Source organism: Leptopilina heterotoma, unplaced genomic scaffold (genome assembly GCF_015476425.1).
Source record: "Leptopilina heterotoma isolate Lh14 unplaced genomic scaffold, ASM1547642v1 Lhet_180, whole genome shotgun sequence".
Taxonomy (NCBI): Eukaryota; Metazoa; Arthropoda; class Insecta; order Hymenoptera; family Figitidae; genus Leptopilina; species Leptopilina heterotoma.
In genome coordinates this window covers 12,974-39,487 of record NW_025110897.1, presented here as the reverse complement: position 1 = coordinate 39,487, position 26,514 = coordinate 12,974, and the positions used below count along the sequence as shown (strand labels likewise).

Genomic DNA, 26,514 nt, shown 5'->3' with positions numbered 1-26,514 from the left:
TAATCAAAATTCTTATTTTTACAAAAATTAGTTTTAACAATTTGCTAACAAATTAATTAAACACAAAAATTTAAATAAAAAAATGTCTCAAGGTAAAACGTTATTCGCCCTTCAAAAATAATTTATTTATTTAAAGGAAGTGGACCCTTTCTTAGATTATTATTGTTCAATAATCCCAGATAGACGGTAGTTATATTTAAATAAAAGGAATAAAGTAAAAAAGACAGGTGTGAAAAAGTTAATTGTAATAAAACACTACAATGTGTGTGTAATGTGATTCTCACAGTTTATTCAACTTTAAATTCTCCAAGATTAGAAATAATAATGTGTATCTTATATTTTTACATATATTGACAATTATAGTTATTCCAAATAACTAGCTATAACTCTTTAGCAATAGTTATTGCACATTTTATATTTAGTTAATATAAACAGAAAAAGGTTTTTTAGAATTTATTAAATTCATGTAAAATAGTATTGTGTATGACTCTCAATGTGTGTGTGAATAATAGTAGTTATTTGACAATTTTTACTCACCAATAAAAATAACATATTTTATATATTGTTATTACTCTTAGACTTCTGTGTTTTTCCTCAAATAATCCAAGTTATGTCACTTGAAAAATGACACTATTGTCATCAAAATTGCTTATCGCTTATATTCTCTAATTTCTTTATAAAGAATCTTCTTTAATGCATGTTCCTTTTCTTGGTATTTAAACCAATACATTTAGAGTTTTCCACTGGAAAATAACTCTTTCGAAATATGTGTGTTGTCCATACTTCTTAACGATTCTTAATTTTAATAAAATAAAATGTCATTTAATATTGTTGGTACAAAGAAAAAAATCCAAATTACTATTTAGGTAAAATTAAAGATAACAAATAGTAAATTTGTTACTTTTCAATGATAAATAGTTTAAATTGTCTTTGTGTGAATGATTTGTATGTCTAGTGTACTTAAATATAATTACAAAATACCTAATTTTTTAATGAAGTTATATAATATAAGAATTTTTAATTTATTAAAATAAATTAAAAATAGTTACGAAGTCAAACGTAACACGGATTAACCTTTTTTAATTTTTGAAGGCTTATTTTAAAGCTGAAATTCTAACAACGATTTATGTTTTTAAAAAAATTTTATCCGAATTTTTATAGATTTTTGTAAAAGTTTAAGTCAAGAGACCAAAATGAGAAAATTTGATAATTTTTTTTATTTATTTCTCACTCTACAACTCAAAAAATAGTTAACGAAATGACTTCAAAGACGGCTTATTTTACGCAAAATTATTCAGCTTTCTAACCGTATTTAAGTTTTTTTGTATCTTCTTTTATTTTCGAGATATGACTGAAAAAATCATGGCATGTTTTTTATAGACTCGCGTGTAATCGTCCTGATACTCGTGGAAGGTAGTGTATATAAATATTGGTAAAATGCATAATTCATGTACATTAATCGATTTTTTTTCGTGACAGGAATATAATTTTGACAAAAATTAGTTACAATTTCTAAACAGTTAAACATTATTTCAAAAAATATAAAAAAAATTTTAAAAATTTTTAAATATATATTTTTTAAAAAATTTGTGGATATATTTAGAAATTCTTCTGTCAGATTTTAGGTATTAAAAACTGCAATAAGGTTACAAAATTTTAGAACAATCCGTCAAAACGTGTCTGTGATAATTTTTTCACAATATTTTGTGACACATACATACATAGATCTGGCCATTTGTTCAGAACTTCAGATACCTATGAGTAAAAATTCCTGAAGTGAACACGTTAAAAAATTTTTTCACCCAATTATTTTGTAACTCTGTCAAATTAAAGTATTAGTTGACCTTTCTAAAATTTGTGGAGAATGCAAGACTTTTATGCCGGGTCTTCAAGATACAGAGGTTTCAAAATTCCACTTTTTTCCGTGCGCGTCAAAATTCAAATTTTTATAACTTTTACTAAAATTAATCAATTTTAGTTCCCAAGGAGTGCTTTAAAAAGAATTTTTGTCAGCTTTTCAAAAAAAATATTGATTTAAAAAAATAAAAATATTTAGTCTAAAATTTTTAAATTTTAAGGTTATTTTTTAATTTTTCTCCCATTTTGGCATTTTTGATTTTTTTTCGACATCATAAATCGAAAGCTTGACTTTTTCCTACAAAAACATATAAGGCCAAAAATGGGATCGAAATAACTGATAGTCGTACAGAATATTTTCTGCATTCGAACACAGCGCGTGCGTGCTCATCTGCAGCAGTGAATTATCCTGATAACTATAGATTACACACGAAACTATAATTATTGCGCATAAATATTTTATTTATAAAGTGTACAATTTTGCTGACTTTCACACTTTAAAAAAAGACGTCTCAAATTACAGTGAATTTAATTAAAAATTTTATTTTTTAATATGGGTTTTCTGGTTTCGCTTTTTTGAAGCTCATCAGTACTCCGTAAATTAGCCTTAGAAGTGTACCAGAACGTATTTACAAGTGTATATAATAATTAAATAAGTAATTAGTAATTACATATTTTAAACACTTACATTTTCTGAACATCTTCTTTGTATAAGAAAGACCTTTACTTGTCTTTTATGCTGTACGCTTACGGTTTCGTGTATTTTTTGTGCACTTTTAATTTTTGGGAAAACATCAAATTTTGGAGATGCCGAATATTTTTTTAAAACAAAGTTGAATCTTCAGTAGGGATAAAAGAATGATACTTTTGAGTAACAAGCACCGTTTTTGAAGATGCAACACGAGTACTAAGTTCTTCAGCACAAGCAGAATGGTCTTCTTTACTACTGAAAAACACTGTTATATCAGTTAAGCTTTTCTTCGACCATTGGTAAAGATCAACAGCTGTCAAAATCGCATTTTTGGATGATGCTTGCAGACTTGCAATGCGTGCAAGTCTTTTCAAAGTTCCTCCGATGCCATCTCCTGGTCCATTTCAATGTGCAGTGGCATAAAAGTGCCACTCACATAGAATACCAAAATCTTTCTTATGAAACATTAGGTTTGTAAAATTATATTTGTTTTTAAATTGTTGTGGGGCTCCATCTGTAAAATAAAACAATTTTTTTGGGTTAAAATTCTCTTTCAAAGTCATTATAATTTTCTGAAATTGATATACAGCAACTGTGTCGTGATTGAGACAATCTGATATGATAGCTAAACATCGATGTTGCTCCTTATTGTCATCATTGTAATACAGTACTACTGTTAGTAGTACTTCTGTTATTTCAGTTACTAACGTACTTCTGTCAGTATGTTGCCAAGATTGATATTCAATATTTTCAATGTAATGATTCATTAACACTAAATTTCAAAAATCATTAAGCGGATCTGTACCAGAACATAACTTGCATTCATCCAGAAAACATTCTGGAGAGGCATTACTACATACGATCTTCTTTATAGCGTCATGATAAGAAATCAGCGGGTAAATTGTATCTTGGGTCAGTTCATTCAGATTTACGGCTTCCATCATAAGGTTTACATTTTCATGTTTCACATATACGCAAACAGTGTGCGTACCGATAGCTCAAGCAAGTACACAATTGCGAGGTCTAAGTCGAGAGAATTTTGATAGGCTAATTTTAACTGCAGGATTTTTACTTTTAAAAGCATCATATAATTCTGATAGATTACATAAAATTAATCTTTTCTGTATTTTTTCTCGAGATCCATTATTTAATTTAATCGAAACATAGTCTTTCATTCCAAGTAGCATACGACTTTATTCATCGCTAGTATAAAAATTTTAAACTAAGTTTTCGGTTTCAGAAGTTCACTTTTTACCTTTCTTTGGATTTGGCGATGTTAAAATGCCACGCTTCGCTACCAAAATTTCAGCCTTTCTTGCTAGCCGCTTAGAGGTATTAAATTCTCTGGCTAACCTTCTTCGACCCCAAGATTTTGGCGCAAGAGTCAAAAGTAGTATTTTCTGTGCATTACTTGTAGAGTTTTTGAATTTTTCTCTAATTTGATCAAGCACTTCTATTGCAGCTTTATGCAGTTCATTAACGCAAGTATGTTGTGATGTATTTGTGTGTAATGCTGAGGGAAAATATATCTTATCTTCTGAGGAGTTATCTACATTAAATACTATTGTTATTATGTCAAATGGGATTTGTGGAACATTGATGCGCCTCAACTTAACATAATATTCAATTTTCCTTGATAAAAGCTCTTTAAAATTTATTAAAATATTTTAAAAATAAGATTATTTGTCATATAAATAAAGGAAAACTATAAAAATACCAAAATTAATAACATATTTTGATAAAATCGCGAGGTGTCTTTCTCCCCCCACCAGGTGGTACAAAAAAACCATTTGCAGAGCTTTCGTAAAACTCTTATAACTTAGTCCTTTCATGGGATAAAAAATATATCCGTCAAGAATATTCAAGCTTAATAACTAAACTTTCAATGCCAATTGGAAATTTGAAATAAAATTATAAATTCAGATTTTATAAATTAAAATGTAAAAATGTGTCTATTACACCCCGTTCTACTGTACCAAGTATACATTCAATTTTGAATGTTAACAAATGTGAAATTTAATTTTATGATTAACATAAGAAAAAAAATTACTTCTTTGTCTAAATAAAAAATTTCTATTCAAGAAGATTAAAAAATTATTGACGCTAAGATTTTCAATTGCCTCGATTTAAAATTTTTTATTAAGGCGAATAATTGATAATTCAATAATTTTTTTGACAATTACAACAATTTATATTTGGCGCAACTTTTTGCATCAAAGATGTTTATGTTGAGATTTTAAAACTTTTTATGTTTTCTCATATCATTAATTATTACATAAAGTAATTAAGAGGAAAGTTGTTTAGAAAATTCTTTCCTTTTTTAATTATTTTGGAGAAAAATCTAAATATTTTACAAAATGCGAAAAATAATGAAATTTCCTGAAATGTGTATCAAGATTTTAACCCTATTAATACTTTTATCCAATATTTCACATATCCGTTTTAAAGTTTAGGCTCCACGCTTGTCTAAAAGTAAAAAAATCGATTTTTTGGAGAAAAATAGAAATATTTCAAAAAGTAAGAAATGTTTTAAAATTTTCTAAAATATACATATATAGATAATTAAACGAAATAATGGTTTTGTAAAATATTTTAGAAATCTGTTTAAAAGTTAAGGCTCCAAGTTTCTCTAAAATTAAAAAATTCTATTTTTTAAAGAAATATCTAAATATTTCAAAAAGTATAAATTTTTTAAAAATTTAATTTAAAATTAAATTCAAAAAAAAATTTGAATTTCGTTCAGTCTCTACGTTTGTCTTAAAGTAAAAAAAATTTATGTAATTGTTAGGAAAAAAATCCAAATTTTTCAAAAAGCACGAAATGTTTTGAAATTTTCTAAAATATATATCGATATTTAAACGTATTAATGGTTTTGTGAAATATTTTGCAAATCTGTTTAGAAGACAAAGCTCCAAGCTTTGTCTAAAGTTAAAAAATAAAATTTTTTAAAGAAAAATCTAAATATTTCAAAAAGTACGAAATGATTTGAAATTAATAGAAATTCATATCAAGATTTTAATTTAGAGTAAAAAAAATCTAAATATTTTTAAAGATACGAAATGTTTTAAAAGTTGTGAAAGAAAGGTAACACATAAATTGGAAACGTTAACGGTATTTTACATTTACCCAATATATTTCGTTACGGGGTGTAAGTAAAAAAAAGAATTTAATGAGAAATAATCACAGTTTATGAACATCAGGATTCAACAGGAGCATAAAAAACCTTTAGTCAGAATTAACCAGAAGCTTCAAAGAAGTATTCTGTATTTTGTTACTGAGCCTTGTTTTTTAATTTTTTAGACGAAAGATGACCGAATTCTCAGTTTCCTTGCACTTTCTGACAAAATACACATGTGCTTAAGATGTTAAATTAACAATTTTTATTTTTTTGACTGGACACTTTTAGGAAACTTTGATAATACTTTTAACTTGAATTTAACCTACTTTTTAAATCCTGAACGTAAAAAAATGTTGTGCCAAAATTTTCTTCATTTTCTTCCTTCGCTTGTAGAACTACCCATATACGTGACAAGTAAACGTTAAATTTCGAATTTTAATAATTGATATAATACCGTAAGAGAGGCTAATTTTGCTAATGTAGGTTAAATTCGCTCAACAGATATCTATTTTTTAAAAATTCGATTAACATACTTTTTAGACAGAAATATTTAAGATTTACAATTGTTTTAGTTAATATAAATGGTAAACATTAATTTAAAATTTATTTGCAATTAAATTCATTGGTAACTTTCAATAAAAATTATATTTAAACCACAAGTGAATAATTTTCATATTGAACAAGTCGTATGAAAAAATAGGGAATAAAGCTTTACTTCAAAATTTGTAAGTTGAATCCTTCTGAACATTACATTTCCTGTATCTCCAACATGATTTTCATAAAGCACAAAACTGCAAGCAATAAATAGATTCTGCAAAAAATAAATTTAAAAAAATTCAAATTTGTTGTGTTCCCAGTAGTAAGGGGTGAATTAAAGTGGATTGGCTCTTTTATGATATTGCAGATCTCTGTATTACCATCAGTCGGTAAGGTAGATTTCTGTCAAAAATTTTGAGTCGGCTGGTAAGGTAGGGAACTGTTTTACCGATATGGTGGGCAAGTGCTGTGAACCCCCACTGCTAATATGCATGCGTGCGCATCTTTTCTATCACTAAGTTGGGTACATAATGTGGAGCTGGACAGAGGAGCGGCACAAGTACCAGCCTCCTTGTGAGATACGGAACTACAACCAGTGAAGCAGTGATCGATTTCTTGGACGAGTTTGCAGAAGGTGCTAAAGGAGGTTTTTAAAGACGAGATTCGACATCGTCAAAGGTTTTTGAGATCGAAATTCATCAAGGTCAAACGAGGTGTGCGTGGATGAGATTCAACGCCGTCGAAAAAGTTTTTGCCGAGTGGAGGAGTGCAACGCTGTTACAGAGGGTAGCATTGTTTAAAAGAAGCAATTTTAAACAAAGTTTTAAAGTAAGATTTTATTTTTTAAATTTGTTAACTATTTTTTTATATTAAATTTTATACTTGGGGCAAAATTCCTCAATTGTCCTAACTTAAAATCGAAAGTCTTCAAATCGGGCTGATTTTTGCACAAACTTTAATACTATGGGAGAGAACTTTACCCATAAAATATTAAGATATTTTATTAAAAATTGTAGGGGGGAGAGGGGGTTAAAGTTTTTGGTAACGTGTGGACAGTGGATTCTTTTAGCTAATATATAGCTAAAATACAGTAGAGTGGACAAAATTTTGACCTATATGTTTTCGAAAGGTTTTTTCCTCCTCTTTCGAATGGTGTAAATTTTTTTTTTTTAATTAACAATTTAACTAATTTTTTTCAAAATTAAAAATATTTTTCACTTTTTTTAAAAAAACGGCATTTTTTTTCTCTTTTTTTGCTTTAAAATAAAGCTTAATATATGTACTTTCCATAACTGATTCTGAAAAAATGACGTTTTTTTTGTTTTCGAATTATTAATTAATTAATTAATAAAAATCAGTAAAAAATTACTAAAAAATGAAATATTTTTTAAGCAAGTAAACTTTTCTGAATTATGAGATTATCATCGTAAAGCTTACCTAATTCCGCATCCAACAAGTATAATTACACCTATTTTTACAAATAATTGTTAAATAAATAAATAATTAAAAATTTATTTATTAATTTTTTGAAATTGTTTATAAAAAATAGTTAAAAATAAACTTGTTGGGTGCGGAAGTTGGTAAGCTTTACGTTGGCAAGCGCAAAATTAAGAAAAGTTTATTTCTTTGAAAAATTATAATTTTTAAAATAATTTTTATTAATTAATTAATAAATAATACGAAAAGAAAAATGTCATTTTTTCCTAATCGCGTATTAAAAGTATACATATTAAGCTTTGCTTGAAATAAGAATAAAAATAAACAAGTTGTTCATTTCATGACCATTTAGCTTCCTCAACATATAAAATATAAATTCGTGACGTAATTCACTTACAAAATTCTAGCAAACTCCATCTAAACATATGTATAAAATTAAATTTATCCCATAAAATCGGGAACATACACACACATTCATACAAACATTTATCAATTTTGTTTAAAAATAAAAAATTTATATTAATTTATTTTTATAACAATGTTTTTTTATGTTTAAAACTTTATTCTAATTTTAATCAAACATTATCATAAATAAATGATTTATAGATTCTAGTAATTTTTTCTTGTAAAAAACCTTTGTTATATCAAAAAATTTTTAAATGAAAAATGAAAACCAAATTATGATTTTTCAAAAGCATAACAATCAAAGCATACATTCTTCTTAAGGAAATTTCTTTTCGATGCAGCAAAATAAATTTATAAATTAAATGTAATTATATTGCGGTTTGCAAACTTTTGCAATTCGAAATGATTCGAATTTTCTGTTGTCGAGTCGATTAATGTTCGGTTCGACTCGATTAAGTGCACACCTCTATTTCATATGCAAATTGCTTCTTTTTTTATGATAGAATAATCATTTAAAAATATTAATATAAAATAAATTATGAAAAAATACAAAATTTGAATTTTTTGTGAAAAAGAAAAATTTCTATTACTTTTATAAATTTTGATAAAAAATATACTTTGTATACATCAACCGATTCGTTTTCTTGTCAGGAATGTAATTTTGAGAATAATTAATTAAAATATTAACAGATAAAAAAATTATTTACAAAAATACAAAAAAAAAATTTTTTTGAATTTAAAAAAAATTGTATAAAATTTTTTTTTTTAGATATTTTTGAAAATCCTTGTGTCAGATTTTAGGTATTAATGACTGCAATAAACCTGCAAAATTTCAAGACAATCCATCAAAATTTGTTTGAGATAATTTGTACACAATTTTTGTGACATACACACATAATACACACATACACATTTAATTTTTTAGTAATTTCTTACTATTATTAACTAATTAATTAATTAATTAATTAATTAATTAATTTTTCGAAACACAAAAGAAAATGGCACTTTTTCCTAATCGAGTATTGAAAGTACACATATTGAGCTTTATTTTAAAGCAAGAAAGAAGAAAAAAATGTTCTTTTTTCAAAAAATTAATAAATAAATTTTCAATTATTTATTTATTTAACAATTATTTGTAAAAATAGGTGTAATTATACTTGTTGGATGCGGAATTAGGTAAGCTTTACGATGATAATCTCATAATTCAGAAAAGTTTACTTGCTTAAAAAATATTTCATTTTTTAGTAATTTTTTACTGATTTTTATTAATTAATTAATTAATAATTCGAAAACAAAAAAAACGTCATTTTTTCAGAATCAGTTATGGAAAGTACATATATTAAGCTTTATTTTAAAGCAAAAAAAGAGAAAAAAATGCCGTTTTTTTAAAAAAAGTGAAAAATATTTTTAATTTTGAAAAAAATTAGTTAAATTGTTAATTAAAAAAAAAAAATTTTACACCATTCGAAAGAGGAGGAAAAAACCTTTCGAAAACATATAGGTCAAAATTTTGTCCACTCTACTGTATTTTAGCTATATATTAGCTAAAAGAATCCACTGTCCACACGTTACCAAAAACTTTAACCCCCTCTCCCCCCAACAATTTTTAATAAAATATCTTAATATTTTATGGGTAAAGTTCTCTCCTATAGTATTAAAGTTTGTGCAAAAATCAGCCCGATTTGAAGACTTTCGATTTTAAGTTAGGACAATTGAGGAATTTTGCCCCACTTACAAATTTTGCTTTATTCTTTAAAGCATGCCTGGTAAACGTCCAAAAACCGTTGAGTTGGACCAGGAGGCGCAAAAGAAGGCTAAGTTGACGAATGCAACACTTCTTAAGGAATGTGAAGCTCTTCTCAAAACAACAGAAGACGCAGCAAGTTTAATACATGGTCTGACGATTGAAATCGTCAAGAGTCAGTTCGTGACTACATGGATACACGTATGCGACAAGAGCCTCGCAACATTAAGGGGTGTTCTCAATGATCTACACTATTCTTCGGAAAAGCAGAGATGTCTGAACCTAATTCAAGAATTTGTATGCTGTGACATAGTAGTTAAGTCACTGAATTAATGATATTATTTTTCTTATAATTAATATCCTTCTTTTGGTCAAAATATGAACTTACTTTTGTTATCTTTTATTTCCTTGAAATTTTAGTAGGAAATTCTTTTGACTAGAAATTAATAGAGGAATAGAAACTCCCCTTTATGGTTAAATGATATAATGCGTCTATTAGCAGACGATAAAAATGTATGGAAATATATAGTATTATAACGACTGTCGAAGAGAGTGTACAAGGAAAACTTGTGTTGATTTGACTGAGGAAACGAGAAATAATGGAGATGTAAATTTAATAGAGAAATTAATAAATAATAGTGAAATTAGTAAATTAGTGACTACTTATTTAATTAAACTCATCTCTCTGGACTTGGAGTAGAGGATCTTTTCGTCGGATAAGTAAAAGTAAGTGTATTGTATTATTATAAGAGTCGTGTCTCAGAGAATTAATTGTTTCCCTTTTTAATTCTATATTTCCTGACGGAATCTCCTCTGAGATTATTGTTGGTAATATTGTTGTTGTTTAAATTTTGAATGTTAACTTTTGTCAATTTTACAAAGAAGATTGACTGGCGTCTGACTATCACGTTTGGTTGTCTTTGATTTATGACTAGTAAGGGAATATAATTTATTTAACTTACAAAAGATTGAATTTATTATTAAAACAACCGTCATAAATTTTGGCGCCCAACGTTGGGTACATTGATGGGAAATTTTGAAACACGACTAAAATTATATTTGTGATTTTGACTTCTTTGAAATTTTGAATTTGGATATTTTTCTTTAACCCGTTGACTGTCGCTGACGCATATATGCGCAAAACTAAACTGGCCAAAAGTGGTTCATGACGCATATATGCGCAACTTAAAAAAAGTGATTAAAAACTTCTTGAATGTTCCTGAAACCGGTTACTCGGGGGTTTTCGAGGTCGCTGATTACGAATATGATATTCGTTTTCCAAAATTCAAAATGGCGGATCCAATATGGCGGACAACAAAATAAAAAATTGATCAGATTGACTTGAAACGTAGTGCTCGGGGGTTTTTGGGGTCGCTGATTACGAATCTGACATCAGTTTTTCGAAATTCAAAATGGCGGATCCAAAATGGCAGAAATTTTTTCAAAATTCGTCGAATTTGCTTGAAATTTGTTACTCGGGGGTTTTAAGGGTCGCTGATTACGAATCTAACATTAGTTTTCCAAAATTCAAAATGGCGGATCCAATATGGCGGACAACGAAATAAAAAATTGATCAGATTGGCTTGAAACTGAATACTCGGGGGTTTTTAGGGTCGCTGATTACGAATCTGACATTAGTTTTTCAGGGTATTTATCGAAATTTGATTTCACCAAAAATTATAATACTGATGTCAGATTAACCAGTTTCAAACAAATTCAATAAATTTAAAAAAAAATTTCGTCATATTGAACCAGATATTTTGAATTTTGAAAAACTGATTTCAGATTCGTAATCAGCGACCCTGAAAATCCCCAAGTATTCAGTTTCAAGCCAATCTGATCAATTTTTTATTTCGTTGTCCGCCATATTGGATCCGCCATTTTGAATTTTGGAAAACTAATGTTAGATTCGTAATCAGTGACCCTTAAAACCCCCGAGTAACAAGTTTCAAGCAAATTTGACGAATTTTGAAAAAATTTCCGCCATCTTGGATCCGCCATTTTGAATTTCGAAAAACTGATGTCAGATTCGTAACCAGCGACCCCAGAAACCTTAGGGTACAAAGTTTCATAAAAATCCATTAAAAAATTTTTCAACACATTTTTGGGCCAAACAGTGGAAATCTCGTTGACAGCCAAGGGGTTAATAAGATATTATTGTTTGTTTCCTGCAATAATTAATAATACCCGACATGAAAATTATTTATTGTGATATGACTTTGGGATATGTGTGTTTGACTTTGGGAGAGGAGGAGATAATTGTGTAAAACAAAATATTTTTACACTTGAGAATTTTTGTTGACGGCATGGCGAGAGACGCCATAACCTCACGTTAGGAATTTTTCTTTGAAGTTGAATATCTCGTGTATCTCTTGGACGATTTCAATAATTTTAATTTTATTAAATTCAGTGAATTTTTCTTTATTTTTCGCGAGTGATAAAATATTTTTGACATTATTATTTACATAATTAGCCAACACGTGCTTGGTTTTGAATAAAAATTATAGTAGTCACGTGACATATAGCGCATGCGCGTAGTGATAATTTTTCGCGTTGTTTTCCAAATTCATTTTCGTTCATAGAAATTGGCGGTCAGTGGAAAATTTCGATTAGGGAAAGTATTGCGCATGACAAAAATTAGTCACGTAGGCTCAAAAATATTACTCATGCAGAAATTGACAAGAGAAATTTGACTTAGGAAAGGAGATAAAAATTTCTGCCGCGAAACAGTGAAAATTTTAAAAGGACCAGGGCCGTATTAATTGGGGACGTGCCCCCTTTTTGTTAGTAATTAACAAATTTTCAAAATTTTATCCTTTTTGAGTGTAATAAAGAATAAAATGAATTAAATAAATTATTGAATAGTATCAGGACCGTGTATAGCATGTGTTGGGCCCTAAAAATTAATTTTTATTTTTAATGATTGGAAAATTTCTCTAAATTTTTCAAAATCAAATTGAAATTAATTTAATCTGATTTTTGATAAATCGTGAAAATTTAAAATTACCCTAATTTAAAATTGACTAAGGTAATAAAATTTTTTTTGACATTGGAATTTGTTTAAATTTTTTTTGACAATTGAGATGGCTCACGCAATTGAAAAAATGATTGTTTATAAAGAAAGGATGGCAATACTTTTAGATAGTCCCGAGATTAGAGATATCTGGACATCTATTATTGCTATGCCAGTAGGACAAATAGTGACAATGTTACTTGCAAAACAATTATCACTTGTAGGGACATTAGAAGTTCTCCGAGAAAGATTGTTCCGAATTGAATTAAGAACAATTTTTACAGATGAAATAAACATTCCCTTTTGTGAAGAATATGACTGTGGGAATTCGAGTAAAATTTTTCTTCTTGAAGCATATACACCGCCAAAAAAAGAAGAAATTCCAAATGTTTGACAGACGAGGGGTACAGGAGTGACAAGTGATAATGGTGAGGAAATTGACAGCCCCAAAATTAGAGACTTAGGTAATTTGGGTGAAATTGACAAAAATCAGGAAATGTTAGTAGTGAGGGGGGAGAATAGTTTATCGTATAATAGACAAAGTTCCCCAAGTATGAGTCATATACCAGTCATGACAACAGCTAGTATCCCTACTACCTCGATTTTGACGACAACTTCCCATACACTTCCTTTACCTATTACTACAACAGTCATGACTACACCTCTGCCAATTATTTCAGCTACAATGACTAATACTCTTCTCCCTATCCATAAAAATAATGACTACATTGGATTAGGAAATAATTTTGAATGGCCACCAAATGACATGAATCCTCATTTAAAAAGAGAAAAAGTCCAACATTATTATCAAAATCAGAATTTTGAACAAAATGACAAGACTGATGTTTCTCAACCCATTCAAAATAAAGATAAGACAAGAGAAAGTAAACGTGACAGAAATATTCCCCAACCAGTACAGACAAATAAAAAATTTTTGTCCAAGGGGGGGATATCAAATGACGACAGTGATAGTGAAAATTACTCAGACAAAGACGACAAATTTTTGACTAGGGAGAAAAAGATTTCTTAAAATAAGGACAAGTACAAACGACGAACTAATAAAAAATACAAAGAAAAGAATGTACGAAGAACATTATTTACTGATTCATCAAGTGACTCAGACTCAGACATTTCAAGTAAAACATCATTAAAATTAGACAAAAGTATAGCAATTAATAGGTCGAAAACAATTAAAACATTGATTAATTGGGATATTAAATTTTCTGGAGAAGACAATGCTGACCCTGAAGATTTCCTTGACAGATTAAAAGATTGTGAAATTTGTATGGTAATTGACGACGATGACTTAGTACATTCAATTCCCAGTATTTTAAAAGGTCAAGCAAGTCATTGGTATAGGATTATTAGACGTGAAATTGACACATGGAAGACGTTCAAAAGAGCTTTTCGCCGTGAATTTTTAACAACAGTTGACGATGACAAGGTAATTGACGAACATAGGGCCAGAACACAAGCAAAAGGAGAAAAGATTTCTTCATATTTGACAAGTTTAAGACTAATAATGGGGCATTTAAAGAGACCATTACCAGTCAAGCAACAGGTTAAAATTGCTTATAAAGGCCTTACGCCCACCTACCGCAGACAAGTTGACTCATCAAGTTTAGAATCACTGACTAAGCGTTGTCAAGACAAGTGAGGGTGAGAAGAAGAGTAAAAAGAAGGGTGAAAAGAAGAAAAAGGACAAGAAGACAAAAGGGGAGAAGAAAGTTGAGAAAACTGACGAAAAAGTTGACGCTCTCAACCAGACGTCCCCCACCACCAATGTGACACCTACACCAACTCCAAATCCAGCCATGTTATATGCAGCTATGATGGCAGGGAAATGAAAGAAAAAGCAGCAAAATAACAACCCTGTTAATCCTGCTGCAGGTCAAACTGGTGCGACAAGTAACACAAATGCATCAATCCCTTTTTATGGTGCATGTTTCTCTTGCCAATCAGTGGGACATAGGGTGTCTGAATGTCCTTTAAAAATATGTTTTGTATGCCAACAGCCAGGGCATATCGCGACACATTGCCCTAGTAGAGTAAAACAAACTAAAATTTGACTAGTTTGTAAAACTCCAGGGGAAAATTTTTTGACTTGCCCGAATTGTATAAATGTAAGAAATGCGTTGGGAAACTGTCCATGGGGGGCGAAGACACTGTCTGTACCCCCCCCCCATCAACCTCCCTCAGACCCAATAATTACAGTTTCTTTTGACAAAGAAAAAGTTACAGTAATTGGAAAAAATAGGGATAAATTAGACAAAATTAAAGGTTTAAATTCATTCCCTATTAATGAAGGTGCAACATGCAGTTGGGACATAGGCGACGAGATAGTAGACGACAAGAGTGGGGAGATACCACTCATTTGGAAAAAGGATAGGATAGGATCTGAAGAATTAAATGAGAAAAACTCATTCAAACTATTGACATGGTATGAAGGAGAGAGTAAGAATGAGAAAGACTCATTTAATTTTTCATTTAGGGATATTGAGGCCAAGAGTGGGGATAGTTATCCACTCTATAAGCGGAGTTTAATTGAGGGGATGAATAATACTGATAAAGGGTCAGTATAAATGTTCCAAGGGAGGGGAATGCACATCGGCAACAATTCTTATGAGGCACTATTTGACCCTGGAGCGATGATATCTGTGATCAGCGACAGAGTAGCAGAGCCATATAGGAACCGACTACAGCCATGCAATACCTCAATAAGGAGTGCGATTGGTGGGAAGACAAAGACAGCAAGGTTGTTAAAACTGAACGTAACAGTTGACGGACATTCAAAACAGTTTGACGTTAATGTTCTCAGTTCAGTTACACAAGACATTATTCTGGGCATTGACTTTTGTAAAGCTTGAAATATGGAAGTTCAACTCGGACCTGGTCTCTGGAGAGTATTTGATGGTGATTGGCATGTATTCTGTGTCAAAGATGTTATCGAGGGTGAAGAAGAAATTTATGCTGAATGTGCTGGTATCTCTGCGTTGACGGACCAACAAAAGGATATTATTCAAGACCTGGTGAGAAGATTAGTACTACCGCCATCGGAAGAACTACCAATGACCAACTTGACTGAACATCACATCAGGGTAACTGAAGAAACCCCAGTCCAACACAGACAAAGACGTATGTCGCCAATAATGATTACTTGGTCACAGAAAAATACAGCAGAACTGTATAAGAAAAAAGTAATCCAGCCATCATGCAGCAATTGGAGGACAGCTCCAGTTTTGACGCCTAGAGGAAATGGTGATTTTCGACAATGTTTGGACTTCAGAGACGTGAATAAGGTCACAATAAAGGATATGTACCCATTACCGACCATTGACTCTATTTTGGACAAATTGAGAAAAGCCAGATACATTTCAGACATTGACTTGACGCTAGCCTATCACCAAATTCCATTATCCCAAGAAAGCAAAAAGTATACAGCTTTTGCTATCCCCGGATCAGGACTTTGGCAATATTGTCGAATGCCTTTTGGACTTGTGAATGCTTCAAGTACTTTTCAGAGACTAATTGACTCTCTTTTTGGTCCAGAAGTTGAACCTTATGTGTTCAAATATCTTGACGATATCATCATCGTGACGGACAACTTTGACGAACATATAAAAAGATTAGAATTCGTTTTAGAGAAACTTAGGAAAACAAATCTGGCTGTTAATCCTGATAAGTGTGAATTTAGATGTTTACAAGTCCGATATTTGGGATATTTATTAGACGGGGAAGGATTACGACCAGATCCAGAGAAGACAGAAGCAGTACGAAGCCCTCCACCACCTACGAATGTTAAACAACTAAGGAGATTTCTAGGAATAGTCGGATGGTATTCAAGATTTATCAAAAATGACAGTGAGATCAGACTGACACTTTTTAAGATGTTGCATAAAGGACGAACATGGGAATGGGGAGACGAACAGCATGAAGCCTTCGACACTTTGAAAACAAAATTGACGACAGCACCAGTACTCGCTCGGCCCGACTTTAATTTGCCATTAACAATCCAGTGTGATGCAAGTAGTTATGCCCTTGGCGCCGTTCTGACTCAGGAATTTGATGATGGAAAACATCCAGTGATGTATATCAGCCGTGTGTTGACCGGGGCTGAAAGGAACTATTCTGTGACGGAAAAGGAGTGCCTAGCACTACTTTGGTCTATACAAAAGTTTAGACCTTACATTGAAGGATATAAATTCAAGGCCATTACTGACCATTCAGCTTTAAAGTGGTTGAAAAATTTAAAAGATCCGACTGGACGACTCGCAAAATGGGATGATGGGACAAAGAATTGTAGAAAGACCATGAGCAGTAGTTGCAGCAGATACAATGGAATTCCCGCCAAGCAAAAGTAAATGTAAATATCTGATTGTATTTCAAGGCCTATTTTCAAGATAGATTGAATTAAAACCATTAAGATCCGCAGATGGAAAACCGGTGACGAAGACCTTAGAAGAATTAATCCTATTTAGATGGGAAACACCAGATTTTCTCTTGACTGACAATGGGAAAGAATTTGACAACAAGACTGTCAAAGAAACACTTGAGGAATATGGGGTAAAACATATTACTACACCACCTTACCACCCTCAAGCTAATCCGGTAGAAAGAAGTAATCGGACTTTGAAAATCATGATATCAACATTTATAGGAAATGCTAATCGTGACTGGAATTTACATGTCCATGAGTTTAGACATGCAATCAATACATAAGGCTGAAGTCCGCAACGTTTTAAAAAGCGAAAAATTAAAAAAGTCAAAATTTTTCAACGCAGTCTTGTTCAAAATGATGCCAAACATGGTCCTACAAAGTTTCGCCCCCCTAACTCATTCGGAAACCTTCGTTTATGGGGTACAGTGCCCTCCAAAAAAAAAATATTTTTTTAATAATTTAGAAACTCGAAAGGTCACCAGTTTTTTGTGCAAAGTAGTTGTACTCAATGCCCCTAAGATGTAAAAAAAGTTTCATTGCCCTAGCCCTTTCGCGACCCTTCGTTTATTAGTCTAAATGTCAGAAAAAATCGAAAAATATTTTTTTAAAAATTGGTTTTTTCGAAAGGTCACCCGTTTTTTGTGCGAAGTTGCTGTAGTCGATGCCCTGAATTCGTAAAAAAAGTTTCATCGCCCTAGCCCTTTCGCGACCCTTCGTTTATTAGTCAAAATTTCTGAAAAAATTCAAAAATATTTTTTTAAAAATTGGTTTTTTCGAAAGGTTACCCGTTTTTTGTGCGAAGTACATGCACTTGATGCCCCGAATATATAAAAAAATTTTCATCGCCGTAGCCCTTTCGCGACCCTTCGTTTATTAGTCAAATTGTCAGAAAAAATAGAAAAATATTTTTTTAAAATTGGTTTTTTCGAAAGGTCACCCGTTTTTTAAGCGAAGTTGCTGTAGTCGATGCCCCGAATTCGTAAAAAAAGTTTCATCGCCCTAGCCCTTTCGCGACCCTTCGTTTATTAGTCAAAATGTCAGAAAAAATCGAAAAATATTTTTTTAAAAATTGGTTTTTTCGAAAGGTCACCCGTTTTTTGTGCGAAGTTGCTGTAGTCGATGCCCTGAATTCGTAAAAAAAGTTTCATCGCCCTAGCCCTTTCGCGACCCTTCGTTTATTAGTCAAAATTTCTGAAAAAATTCAAAAATATTTTTTTAAAAATTGGTTTTTTCGAAAGGTTACCCGTTTTTTGTGCGAAGTACATGCACTTGATGCCCCGAATATATAAAAAAATTTTCATCGCCCTAGCCCTTTCGCGACCCTTCGTTTATTAGTCAAAATGTCAGAAAAAATCGAAAAATATTTTTTTAAAAATTGGTTTTTTCGAAAGGTCACCTGTTTTTTGTGCGAAGTTGCTGTAGTCGATGCCCCGAATTTGTAAAAAAAGTTTCATCGCCCTAGCCCTTTCGCGACCCTTCGTTTATTAGTCAAAATGTCAGAAAAAATCGAAAAATATTTTTTTTAAAATTTGTTTTTTCGAAAGGTCACCCGTTTTTTATGCAAAGTTGCTGTAGTCGATGCCCGGAAGTCGTAAAAAAAGTTTTATCGCCCTAGCCCTTTTGCGACTCTTCGTTTTTAGTCAAAATGTCAGAAAAAATCGAAAAATATTTTTTTAAAAATTGGTTTTTTCGAAAGGTCACCCGTTTTTTAAGCGAAGTTGCTGTAGTCGATGCCCTGAATTCGTTAAAAAAAGTTTCATCGCCCTAGCCCTTTCGCAACCCTTCGTTTATTAGTCAAAATTTCTGAAAAAATTCAAAAATATTTTTTTGAAAATTGGTTTTTTCGAAAGGTCACCCGTTTTTTGTGCGAAGTACATGCACTTGATGCCCCGAATATGTAAAAAAAGTTTCATCGCCGTAGCCCTTTCGCGACCCTTTGTTTATTAGTCAAAGTGTCAGAAAAAATCGAAAAATATTTTTTTAAAAATTGGTTTTTTCGAAAGGTCACCCTTTTTTTGTGCAAAGTACATGCACTTGATGCCCCGAATATGTAAAAAAAGTTTTATCGCCCTAGCAATTTCGCGACCCTTCGTTTATTAGTCAAAATTTCTGAAAAAATTCAAAAATATTTTTTTAAAAATTGGTTTTTTCGAAAGGTCACCCGGTTTTTGTGCCAAGTACATGCACTTGATGCCCCGAATATGTAAAAAAAGTTTCATCGCCCTAGGCCTTTCGCGACCCTTCGTTTATTAGTCAAAATTTCTGAAAAAATTCAAAAATATTTTTTTAAAAATTGATTTTTTCGAAAGGTCACCCGGTTTTTGTGCGAAGTTGCTGTAGTCGATGCCCTGAATTCGTAAAAAAAGTTTCATCGCCCTAGCCCTTTCGCGACCCTTCGTTTATTAGTCAAAATTTCTGAAAAAATTCAAAAATATTTTTTTAAAAATTGGTTTTTTCGAAAGGTCACCCTTTTTTTGTGCAAAGTACATGCACTTGATGCCCTGAATATGTAAAAAAAGTTTCATCGCCCTAGCCCTTTCGCAAACCTTCGTTTATTAGTCAAAATTTCTGAAAAAATTCAAAAATATTTTTTTAAAAATTGGTTTTTTCGAAAGGTCACCCGTTTTTTGTGCGAAGTTGCTGTAGTCGATGCCCTGAATTTGTAAAAAAAGTTTCATCGCCCTAGCCCTTTCGCGACCCTTCGTTTATTAGTCAAAATGTCAGAAAAAATCGAAAAAATTTTTTTTAAAAATTGGTTTTTTCGAAAGGTCACCCGTTTTTTGTGCGAAGTTGCTGTAGTCGATGCCCTGAATTTGTAAAAAAAGTTTCATCGCCCTAGCCCTTTCGCGACCCTTCGTTTATTAGTCAAAATTTCTGAAAAAATTCAAAAATATTTTTTTAAAAATTGGTTTTATCGAAAGATCACCTGTTTTTTGTGCGAAGTTGCTGTAGTCGATGCCCTGAATTCGTAAAAAAAGTTTCATTGCCCTAGCCCTTTCGCGACCCTTCGTTTATTAGTCAAAATTTCTGAAAAAATTCAAAAATATATTTTTAAAAATTGGTTTTTTCGAAAGGTCACCCGTTTTTTGTGCGAAGTACATGCACTTGATGCCCCGAATATGTAAAAAAAGTTTCATCGCCTTAGCCCTTTCGCGAACCTTCGTTTATTAGTCAAAATGTCAGAAAAAATCGAAAAATATTTTTTTAAAAATTGGTTTTTTCGAAAGGTCACCTGTTTTTTGTGCGAAGTTGCTGTAGTCGATGCCTTGAATTCGTAAAAATAGTTTCATTGCCCTAGCCCTTTCGCGACCCTTCGTTTATTAGTCAAAATTTCTGAAAAAATTCAAAAATATTTTTTTAAAAATTGGTTTTTTCGAAAAGTCACCCGTTTTTTGTGCGAAGTTGCTGTAGTCGATGCCCTGAATTCGAAAAAAAAGTTTCATCGCCCTAGCCCTTTCGCGACCCTTCGTTTATTAGTCAAAATGTCAGAAAAAATCGAAAAATATTTTTTTAAAAATTGGTTTTTTCGAAAGGTCACCCGTTTTTTGTGCGAAGTTGCTGTAGTCGATGCCCTGAATTCGTAAAAAAAGTTTCATCGCCCTAGCCCTTTCGTGACCCTTCGTTTATTAGTCAAAATTTCTGAAAAAATTCAAAAATATTTTTTTAAAAATTGGATTTTTCGAAAGGTCACCCTTTTTTTGTGCAAAGTACATGCACTTGATGCCCTGAATATGTAAAAAAAGTTTCATCGCCCTAGCCCTTTCGCGACCCTTCGTTTATTAGTCAAAATTTCTGAAAAAATTCAAAAATATTTTTTTAAAAATTGGTTTTTTCGAAAGGTCACCCGTTTTTTGTGCGAAGTACATGCACTTGATGCCCCGAATATGTAAAAAACGTTTTATCGCCCTAGCCCTTACGCGACCCTTCGTTTATTAGTCAAAATGTAAGAAAAAATCGAAAAATATTTTTTTAAAAATTGGTTTTTTCGAAAGGTCACCCGTTTTTTGTGCGAAGTTGCTGTAGTCGATGCCTTGAATTCGTAAAAATAGTTTCATTGCCCTAGCCCTTTCGCGACCCTTCGTTTATTAGTCAAAATTTCTGAAAAAATTCAAAAATATTTTTTTAAAAATTGGTTTTTTCGAAAGGTCACCCGGTTTTTGTGCCAAGTACATGCACTTGATGCCCCGAATATGTAAAAAAAGTTTCATCGCCCTAGCCCTTTCGCGACCCTTCGTTTATTAGTCAAAATTTCTGAAAAAATTCAAAAATATTTTTTTAAAAATTGATTTTTTCGAAAGGTCACCCGGTTTTTGTGCGAAGTTGCTGTAGTCGATGCCCTGAATTCGTAAAAAAAGTTTCATCGCCCTAGCCCTTTCGCGACCCTTCGTTTATTAGTCAAAATTTCTGAAAAAATTCAAAAATATTTTTTTAAAAATTGGTTTTTTCGAAAGGTCACCCTTTTTTTGTGCAAAGTACATGCACTTGATGCCCTGAATATGTAAAAAAAGTTTCATCGCCCTAGCCCTTTCGCGAACCTTCGTTTATTAGTCAAAATTTCTGAAAAAATTCAAAAATATTTTTTTAAAAATTGGTTTTTTCGAAAGGTCACCCGTTTTTTGTGCGAAGTTGCTGTAGTCGATGCCCTGAATTTGTAAAAAAAGTTTCATCGCCCTAGCCCTTTCGCGACCCTTCGTTTATTAGTCAAAATGTCAGAAAAAATCGAAAAAATTTTTTTTAAAAATTGGTTTTTTTCGAAAGGTCACCCGTTTTTTGTGCGAAGTTGCTGTAGTCGATGCCCTGAATTTGTAAAAAAAGTTTCATCGCCCTAGCCCTTTCGCGACCCTTCGTTTATTAGTCAAAATTTCTGAAAAAATTCAAAAATATTTTTTTAAAAATTGGTTTTATCGAAAGATCACCTGTTTTTTGTGCGAAGTTGCTGTAGTCGATGCCCTGAATTCGTAAAAAAAGTTTCATTGCCCTAGCCCTTTCGCGACCCTTCGTTTATTAGTCAAAATTTCTGAAAAAATTCAAAAATATTTTTTTAAAAATTGGTTTTTTCGAAAGGTTACCCGTTTTTTGTGCGAAGTAAATGCACTTGATGCTCCGAATATATAAAAAAAATTTCATCGCCCTAGCCCTTTCGCGACTCTTCGTTTTTAGTCAAAATGTCAGAAAAAATCGAAAAATATTTTTTTAAAAATTGGTTTTTTCGAAAGGTCACCCGTTTTTTAAGCGAAGTTGCTGTAGTCGATGCCCTGAATTCGTAATAAAAGTTTCATCGCCCTAGCCCTTTCGCAACCCTTCGTTTATTAGTCAAAATTTCTGAAAAAATTCAAAAATATTTTTTTAAAAATTGGTTTTTTCGAAAGGTCACCCGGTTTTTGTGCGAAGTACATGCACTTGATGCCCCGAATATGTAAAAAAAATTTCATCGCCCTAGCCCTTTCGCGACCCTTCGTTTATTAGTCAAAATTTCTGAAAAAATTCAAAAATATTTTTTTAAAAATTGGTTTTTTCGAAAGGTCACCCTTTTTTGTGCAAAGTACATGCACTTGATGCCCCGAATATGTGAAAAAAGTTTTATCGCCCTAGCCCTTTCGCGACCCTTCGTTTATTAGTCAAAATGTCAGAAAAAATCGAAAAATATTTTTTTAAAAATTGGTTTTTTCGAAAGGTCACCCGTTTTTTAAGCGAAGTTGCTGTAGTCGATGCCCCGAATTCGTAAAAAAAGTTTCATCGCCCTAGCACTTTCGCGACCCTTCGTTTATTAGTCAAAATTTCTGAAAAAATTCAAAAATATTTTTTTAAAAATAGGTTTTTTCGAAAAGTCACCCGTTTTTTGTGCGAAGTTGCTGTAGTCGATGCCCTGAATTCGAAAAAAAAGTTTCATCGCCCTAGCCCTTTCGCGACCTTTCGTTTATTAGTCAAAATGTCAGAAAAAATCGAAAAATATTTTTTTAAAAATTGGTTTTTTCGAAAGGTCACCCGTTTTTTGTGCGAAGTTGCTGTAGTCGATGCCCTGAATTCGTAAAAAAAGTTTCATCGCCCTAGCCCTTTCGTGACCCTTCGTTTATTAGTCAAAATTTCTGAAAAAATTCAAAAATATTTTTTTAAAAATTGGATTTTTCGAAAGGTCACCCTTTTTTTGTGCAAAGTACATGCACTTGATGCCCTGAATATGTAAAAAAAGTTTCATCGCCCTAGACCTTTCGCGACCCTTCGTTTATTAGTCAAAATTTCTGAAAAAATTCAAAAATATTTTTTTAAAAATTGGTTTTTTTCGAAAGGTCACCCGTTTTTTGTGCGAAGTACATGCACTTGATGCCCCGAATATGTAAAAAACGTTTTATCGCCCTAGCCCTTACGCGACCCTTCGTTTATTAGTCAAAATGTAAGAAAAAATCGAAAAATATTTTTTTAAAAATTGGTTTTTTCGAAAGGTCACCCGTTTTTTGTGCGAAGTTGCTGTAGTCGATGCCTTGAATTCGTAAAAATAGTTTCATTGCCCTAGCCCTTTCGCGACCCTTCGTTTATTAGTCAAAATTTCTGAAAAAATTCAAAAATATTTTTTTAAAAATTGGTTTTTTCGAAAGGTCACCCGTTTTTTGTGCGAAGTACATGCACTTGATGCCCCGAATATGTAAAAAAAGTTTTATCGCCGTAGCCCTTTCGCGACCCTTTGTTTACTAGTCAAAGTGTCAGAAAAAATCGAAAAATATTTTTTTAAAAATTGGTTTTTTCGAAAGATCACCCTTTTTTTGTGCAAAGTACATGCACTTGATGCCCCGAATATGTAAAAAAAATTTTCATCGCCCTAGCAATTTCGCGACCCTTCGTTTATTAGTCAAAATTTCTGAAAAAATTCAAAAATATTTTTTTAAAAATTGGTTTTTTCGAAAGGTCACCCGGTTTTTGTGCGAAGTACATGCACTTGATGCCCCGAATATGTAAAAAAAGTTTCATCGCCCTAGCCCTTTCGCGACCCTTCGTTTATTAGTCAAAATTTCTGAAAAAATTCAAAAATATTTTTTTAAAAATTGGTTTTTTCGAAAGGTCACCCTTTTTTGTGCAAAGTACATGCACTTGATGCCCCGAATATGTGAAAAAAGTTTTATCGCCCTAGCCCTTTCGCGACCCTTCGTTTATTAGTCAAAATGTCAGAAAAAATCGAAAAATATTTTTTTAAAAATTGGTTTTTTCGAAAGGTCACCCGTTTTTTAAGCGAAGTTGCTGTAGTCGATGCCCCGAATTCGTAAAAAAAGTTTCATCGCCCTAGCACTTTCGCGACCCTTCGTTTATTAGTCAAAATTTCTGAAAAAATTCAAAAATATTTTTTTAAAAATTGGTTTTTTCGAAAAGTCACCCGTTTTTTGTGCGAAGTTGCTGTAGTCGATGCCCTGAATTCGAAAAAAAAGTTTCATCGCCCTAGCCCTTTCGCGACCCTTCGTTTATTAGTCAAAATGTCAGAAAAAATCGAAAAATATTTTTTTAAAAATTGGTTTTTTCGAAAGGTCACCCGTTTTTTGTGCGAAGTTGCTGTAGTCGATGCCCTGAATTCGTAAAAAAAGTTTCATCGCCCTAGCCCTTTCGTGACCCTTCGTTTATTAGTCAAAATTTCTGAAAAAATTCAAAAATATTTTTTTAAAAATTGGATTTTTCGAAAGGTCACCCTTTTTTTGTGCAAAGTACATGCACTTGATGCCCTGAATATGTAAAAAAAGTTTCATCGCCCTAGCCCTTTCGCGACCCTTCGTTTATTAGTCAAAATTTCTGAAAAAATTCAAAAATATTTTTTTAAAAATTGGTTTTTTCGAAAGGTCACCCGTTTTTTGTGCGAAGTACATGCACTTGATGCCCCGAATATGTAAAAAAAGTTTTATCGCCCTAGCCCTTTCGCGACCCTTCGTTTATTAGTCAAAATGTAAGAAAAAATCGAAAAATATTTTTTTAAAAATTGGTTTTTTCGAAAGGTCACCCGTTTTTTAAGCGAAGTTGCTGTAGTCGATGCCCCGAATTTCTAAAAAAAGTTTCATCGCCCTAGCACTTTCGCGACCCTTCGTTTATTAGTCAAAATTTCTGAAAAAATTCAAAAATATTTTTTTAAAAATTGGTTTTTTCGAAAAGTCACCCGTTTTTTGTGCGAAGTTGCTGTAGTCGATGCCCTGAATTCGAAAAAAAGGTTTCATCGCCCTAGCCCTTTCGCGACCCTTCGTTTATTAGTCAAAATTTCTGAAAAAATTCAAAAATATTTTTTTAAAAATTGGTTTTTTCGAAAGGTTACCCGTTTTTTGTGCGAAGTACATGCACTTGATGCTTCGAATATGTAAAAAAAGTTTCATCGCCCTAGCCCTTTCGCGACCCTTCGTTTATTAGTCAAAATGTCAGAAAAAATCGAAAAATATTTTTTTAAAAATTGGTTTTTTCGAAAGGTCACCCGTTTTTTGTGCGAAGTTGCTGTAGTCGATGCCTTGAATTCGTAAAAAAAGTTTCATTGACCTAGCCCTTTCGCGACCCTTCGTTTGTTAGTCAAAATTTCTGAAAAAATTCAAAAATATTTTTTTAAAAATTGGTTTTTTCGAAAGGTTACCCGTTTTTTGTGCGAAGTACATGCACTTGATGCCCCGAATATGTAAAAAAAGTTTCATCGCCCTAGCCCTTACGCGACCCTTCATTTATTAGTCAAAATGTCAGAAAAAATCAAAAAATATTTATTTAAAAATTGGTTTTTTTTTCGAAAGGTCACCCGTTTTTTGTGCGAAGTACATGCACTTGATGCCCCAAATATGTAAAAAAAAGTTTTATCGCCCTAGCCCTTTCGGAACCCTTCGTTTATGGGGCAAATTGCCACAAAAAAATCGAAAATATTTTTTTAAAAATTCAGAAACTCCAAAGGTCACCCGTTTTTTGTGCGAAGTACATGCACTTGATGCCCCGAATATGTAAGAAAAGTTTCATCGCCCTAGCCTTTTCGCGACCCTTCGTTTATTAGTCAAAATGTCAGAAAAAATCGAAAAATATTTTTTTAAAAATTGGTTTTTTCGAAAGGTCACCCGTTTTTTAAGCGAAGTTGCTGTAGTCGATGCCCCGAATTCGTAAAAAAAGTTTCATCGCCCTAGCCCTTTCGCGACCCTTCGTTTATTAGTCAAAATTTCTGAAAAAATTCAAAAATATTTTTTTAAAAATTTGTTTTTTCGAAAAGTCACCCGTTTTTTGTGCGAAGTTGCTGTAGTCGATGCCCTGAATTTGTAAAAAAAGTTTCATCGCCCTAGCCCTT

The 26,514-nt window shown here is 31.7% G+C and overlaps 1 long non-coding RNA gene across 1 annotated transcript; it reads left to right on the top strand.

The window, feature by feature from the left end:
- The first annotated feature begins 1,635 nt into the window (after positions 1–1,635).
- On the top strand, positions 1,636–10,406 carry LOC122500036. The gene is made up of 3 exons (XR_006301432.1): positions 1,636–3,018; positions 6,571–7,031; positions 9,804–10,406. It is a non-coding gene; the product is annotated as an uncharacterized LOC122500036 (long non-coding RNA).
- The last annotated feature ends 16,108 nt before the right edge of the window (positions 10,407–26,514 follow it).